Source organism: Balaenoptera physalus (assembly GCF_965194825.1).
Source record: "Balaenoptera physalus genome assembly, chromosome: 19".
Taxonomy (NCBI): domain Eukaryota; kingdom Metazoa; phylum Chordata; class Mammalia; order Artiodactyla; family Balaenopteridae; genus Balaenoptera; species Balaenoptera physalus.
Window position 1 is genome coordinate 43,109,827 of NC_138900.1, and position 6,106 is coordinate 43,115,932.

The 6,106-nt window shown below is 40.1% G+C and overlaps 1 long non-coding RNA gene across 3 annotated transcripts in view; it reads left to right on the top strand.

Annotated features, from left to right (window-relative positions):
• Positions 1 to 6,106, top strand: part of LOC309649491 — a 600,739-nt gene that overhangs the window by 546,029 nt on the left and 48,604 nt on the right. The gene's annotated exons all lie outside the window — the stretch shown is intronic.

Consider the following 6,106-nt stretch of genomic DNA (forward strand, 5'->3'; position numbering starts at 1 on the left):
CAGCCCCTCTGCTAATGGATGGGGTTGTGTTCCTGTCTTGCTAGTTGTTGGCATAGGGTGTCCAGCACTGGAGCTTGCTGGTCGTTGAGTGGAGCTGGGTCTTGGTGTTGAGATGGAGATCTCTGGGAGATTTTCGCCATTTGATATTACGTGGAGCTGGGAGGTCTCTTGTGCACCAGTGTCCTGAACGTGGCTCTCCTACCTCAGAGGGACATCCCTGACACCTGGCTGGAGGACCAAGGGCCTGTCATCCACACGGCTCAGAATAAAGAGAGGAAAAATAGAAAGACAGAAAGAAGATAAAATTCAATTAAATTAAAAAGTTATTAAAATAAAAAATATAATTATTAAAAAGATTTTTTTATTAAAAAAAAAGGAAAGAAGAGAGCAACCAAACCAACAAACAAATCCACCAATGATAACAAGTGCTAAAAACTATCCAAAAAAAAAAAAAAATGGACAGAACCCTAGGACAAATGGTAAAAGCAAAGCTATACAGACAAAATCACACACAGAAACATACACACTCACAAAAAGAGAAAAAGGGAAAAATATATATATATATCATTGCTCCCAACGTTCACTTCCTCAATTTGGGATGATTCGTTGTCTATTCAGCTATTACACACATGCAGGGTACATCAAGTTGATTGTGGTGATTTCATCCGCTGCTCCTGAGGCTGTTGGGAGAAATTTCCCTTTCTCTTCTTTGTTTGCACAGCTCCTGGAGTTCAGCTTTGGATTTGGCCCCGTCTGTGAGTGTAGGTCACCTGACGGCGTCTGTTCTTCACTCAGACAGGACGGGGTTAAAGGAGCAGCTGATTCGGGGGCTCTGGCTCACTCAGGCCGGGGGGAGGGAGGGGTACGGATGCGGGGCGAGCCTGAGGCGGCAGAGGCTGGTGTGACGTTGCAGCAGCCTGAGGCGCGCCGTGCATTCTCCCAGGGAAGTTGTCCCCAGAGCACGGGAGCCTGGCAGTGGCGGGCTGCACAGGCTCCCGGGAGGGGAAGTATGGAGAGTGGCCTGTGCTCACACACAGGCTTCTTGGTGGCGGCAGCAGCGGCCTTAGCGTCTCATGCCCGTCTCTGTGGTCCACGCTGATCGCCGCGGCTCGTGCCCATCTCTGGAGCTCATTTAAGCGGCGCTCTGAACCCCCTCTCCTCACGCACCAGGAAACAAAGAGGCAAGAAAAAGTCTCTTGCCTCTTCGGCAGCTCCAGACATTTTCCCGGACTCCCTCCAGGCTAGCCATGGCGCCATAGCCCCTTCAGGCTGTGTTCACGCAGCCCACCCCAGTCCTCTCCCTGGGATCTGCCCTCCGAAGCCCGAGCCTCAGCTCCCAGCCCAGCCCGTCCCGGCGGGTGAGCAGACAAGCCTCTCGGGCTGGTGAGTGCTGCTCGGCACCGCTCCACCATGCGGGAATCTCTCCGCTTTGCCCTCTGCACCCCTGTGGCTGCGCTCTCCTCCGTGGCTCCAGAGCTTCCCCGCTCCGCCACCTGCAGTCTCCGCCCGTGAAGGGCCTTCCTAGTGTGTGGAAACCTTTCCTCCTTCACAGCTCCCTCCCACTGGTGAAGGTCCCATCCCTATTCTTTTGTCTCTGTTTTTTCTTTTTTCTTTTGCCCTACCCATGTACGTGGGGAGTTTCTTGCCTTTTGGGAAGTCTGAGGTCTTCTGCCAGCATTCAGTAGGTGTTCTGTAGGAGTTGTTCCACACATAGATGTATTTCTGATGTATTTGTGGGTAGGAAGGTGATCTCCGCGTCTTACTCTTCCACCATCTTGAAGCTCCTCGGAGCATGATTCTTTTAATGTACTGTTGAATTTGGATTGCTCATATTTTGTTGAGAATTTTTGTGTTTATGTTCATCGTGATATTGGCCTGTAATTTTCTTTTTTTGTGTGGCATCTTTGTCTGGTTTTGGTATCAGGGTGATGGTGTCCTCAAAGAGTGAGTTTGGGAGTGTTCCTTCCTCTGCAATGTTTTGGAATTGTTTCAAAAGGACAGGTGTTAACTCTTCTCTAAAAGTTTACTAGAATTCACCTGTGAAGCCATCTGGTTCTGGACTTTTGTTTATGGGAGTTTTTAAATCACAGTTTCAATTTCAGTACTTGTGATTGGTCTGTTCATATTTTCTATTTCTTCCTGGTTCAGTTTTGGGAGATTGTATCTTTCTGAGAATTCTTCCATTTCTTCTAGGTTGTCCATTTTATTGGCATGTAGCTGCTTATAGTAGTCTCTTATGATCCTTTGTATTTCTGTGGTGTCCATTGTAACTTCTCCTTTTTCATTTCTAATTTTATTGATTTGAGCCTTCTTCCCTTTTTTCCTTGGTGAGTTTGGCTAAAGGTTCATCAATTTTGTTTATCTTTTCAAAGAACCAGCTTTTAGTTTCTTTGATCATTTCTATTGTTTTCTTCATCTCTATTTATTTCCACTCTGATCTTTATGATTTCTTTCCTTCTAATTTTGGGTTTTGCTTGTTCATCTTTCTCTGGTTGCTTTAGGTGTAAAGTTAGATTGTTTATTTGGGATTTTTCTTGTTTCCTGTATAAGATAGTATTGTTATAAACTTCCCTCTTAGAACTGCTTTTCCTGTGTCCCACAGGTTTTGGATCATCACGCTTTCATTTTCATTTGTCTCTAGGTATTTTTTTGATTTCCTCTTTGATTTCCTCAGTGATCTCTTGGTTGTTTAGTAGCATATTGTTTATCCTCCAGGTGTTTGTGTTTTTGCAGTATTTTTCTTGTAGTTGATTTCTAATCTCATAGTGTTGTGGTCAGAAAAGATGCTTGATATGATTTCAATTTTCTTAAATTTACCAAGGGTCACTTTGTGGCCCAGCATGTGATCAATGCCGGGGAAAGTTCTGTGTGCACTTGAGAAGAATGACGTGTATTCTGCTATTTTTGGATGGAATGCTCTATAAATATCAATTAAGTCCATCTGGTCTAATGTGCCATTTAAGGCTTGTGTTTCCTTATTAATTTTCTCTCTGGATGATCTGTCCATTGATGAAAGTCGGGTGTTAAAGCCGCTCATTATTTCTCCCTTTATGGCTGTTAGTATTTGCCTTATATATTGAGGTGCTCCTATGTTGGGTACTTATATATTTACAATTGTTATATCTTCTTCTTGGATTGATCCTTTTATCATTATGTAGTGTCATTCTTTGTCTCTTGTAAGTCTTTATTTTAAAGTCTATTTTACCTGATATGAGAATTGCTGCTCCAGCTTTCTTTTGACTTCCATTTGCATGGAATGCCTTTTTCCATCCCCTCACTTTCAGTCTGTATGAGTCCCTAGATCTGAAGTGGGTCTCTTGTAGACAGCATATATACAGGTCTTGTTTATGTATCCATTCAGCCAGTCTGTGTCGTTTGGTTGGAGCATTAAATCCATTTACATTTAAGGTAATTATCAATATGTATGTTCTTATTGCCATTTTGTTAATGGTTTTGGACTTGTTTTTGTAGGTCTTTTTTCTTCCCTTTTTTTAAAAATATGCAATACAGTATTATAATCAGTATTGCTGTACACTACATCTCCATGACTTGTTTGGTTTTCCCTTCTTTTGTGATTTGATGACTAACTTTACTGTTGTGTTTGGATTCCTTATTCTTTGTGTATCTATTGTAAATTTTCAGTTTATGGTTACCATGAGGTTTTGATATAGCAGTCTCTATATAAATAAGATTGTTTTAAGTTTCAAACAATGCTGGTCTTTTAGTTTCACATGCATTTCCAATACCCTACATTTGTATGCTCCTCGTAATTGCTGGTCGTGATAGCATATTTGTGTGGGGATGGTTTCTACCTTTACTGTATGTTTGCCTTTATTGGTGAGCTTTCCCCTTCATAATTTTCTTGTTTCTATTTGTGGGCTTTTCTTTTCTGCCTAGAGAAGTACCTTTAGCATTTGTTGCAAAGTTGGTCTGGTGGTGCTGAATTCTCTTAGCTTTTGCTTGTCTGTAAAGCTATTGATTTCTTTGTTGAATCTGAATGACAGCCTTGCTGGGTAGAGTATTCTTGGTTGTAGGTTCTTCCCTTTCATCACTTTATATATATTGTGCCACTCCCTCTGGCCTGTAGAGTTTCTGCTGAAAAATCAGCTGATAACCTAATGGGAATTGCCTTGTATGTTATTTGTTGCTTTTCCTTTGTTGCTTTTAATATTTTCTTTGTCTTGTCAATTTGATCTCTCTGTGTCTCAACATGTTCCTCCTTGGGTTTATCCTGCCTGGGACTCTGCACTTCCTGGACTTGGGTGACTATTTCTTTTCCCATGTTAGGGAAGTTTTCAGCTATTATATCTTCAAATATTTTCTTAGGTTCTATCTCTTTTCTCCTTCTGGGACCCCTATCATGTGAATGTTGGTGCATTTAACATATTATTGACCCAGGGGATTTTTGCAGAAACTAATGCCTGTGATCGGTGATTTGTTATGTAAGTGAATATTGAAACACCTGCATCTGAGTAAATATCAGTGACTTTTTTTGCACTTAATGTATTTATTTGAAGCTTTGTACGTTTTTTACTAAAGCATTCTAATATTTCATTAGCGTGTGATAGGCAGTATAGCTGGCACCTCTGTGCAGGGGAACAGAACATCCATTACAAATATACCATGTTTCACTGCACTTTCCCCTGAAAGAGCAGACTCTACACTTTCTGGTGGCATTTTTTTTTTTTTAGTCCTGTGGGTATTATTTCCTCTAAAATATGTTTTTTGTTTTACATAGTAGTCATCCAGGTGAATCTTTGCAGGGGGCTCTTTTAGAAATGCCACAAGAAGAACAAGGTGTGGGACTACCACTACACCACCAGAACGGTCAGTTACCCATTCTCTAGCTACTGCTAACAAAAATTCCGTGTAAATCATTTTATTCTGTGCATTAAGGTTACAATAAATTTTAAATGCATTGAATAAACCATAATTACTCAAATACAAACCCACTTTCTTATACCATTTTTGAGTTTTCCAGAGGATATTGAAGTTTGCCAGATATTGATCAGATCAATCAACTCCTTTCATATATTTATCATACTCTAATATACAAGTGGGCTTAGTCATCTGACGGCCAGTCCTCCAGTCTTCCTTTCCTGTAGATGCTATGGAGGCATCATGAATAGTTGTCACCATTCAGACTAGCCTCTTGTCTTTCCATATAAGAAGAATCAATCACTTCTCCCTTCCATAAGAATGTCATTTCTCCCCTCTGTAGATTTTCAGATTTCTCCTTTAATAGGTTTGGTATACCATGATTCTCTCTTATAGTCCCACACACTCTGGTTTTAGTTTTCAACAATATTTCAGATGTGGTCACACTGTTGTAACAATTGTCTTCGTAAATATGGTGCCATGAACCAAGATTAGGACCAATAATATTGTTTCTTGCAGTTTCTTTCCTTCACCCATGTAAATTTCAAGGTTGCATAGATCCAGTTTCACTTTCGCTAACTGTCCTGACCAAAATTCCGTATTTTGTAAGTTTTCCAGGATTATAGGTTTTGAATCTGAGTTGTCCTCTCCACTTTATCATTACCTCCTCAAGTGATAGCTCTTATTTGGGTATATAGAGCGATTGAAATTTTGTAGAAAATAACCCAAAAGAGGTTTAACTTTTGAAATTCTATCTGCAGGAAGTGGAGTTTCCAAGTTATCATTAAAGTGAAGAAATGTCATTATTTATTTGACCCTTCTTCTTGTCATAATCTTTGGAAAGATAGATAGATAGGTGTTTAAAGTAAGGGATCAGTCAACCAATATTCTTTCCAGTGTGACTTTCTTATTTGTCCCATCAAAATTATTAATCCAAGAAACTTCTTCATGTCACTATTGGTTATATCAGTCCATTTTAAAGCCTTATCATTCTTTTACAATAATATTCATTGTAACACCCTGTCATTGAAAGTGACATCATGAGGATGTCCATGAGAAACCATCCTCTTCTTTTTCTTTGTTTTGCAATCCCTAACCATCCTCTTGTTTTTGTTTGTTTTGCAAGCCCTAATTTAGTAGAAAGAGTTTTTAATAATGAATTATAATAACTAAATTCTAGTTCTGTGTGCTCTTTGCTTTAATAAGTTTATTTTTCATTTGTATACAG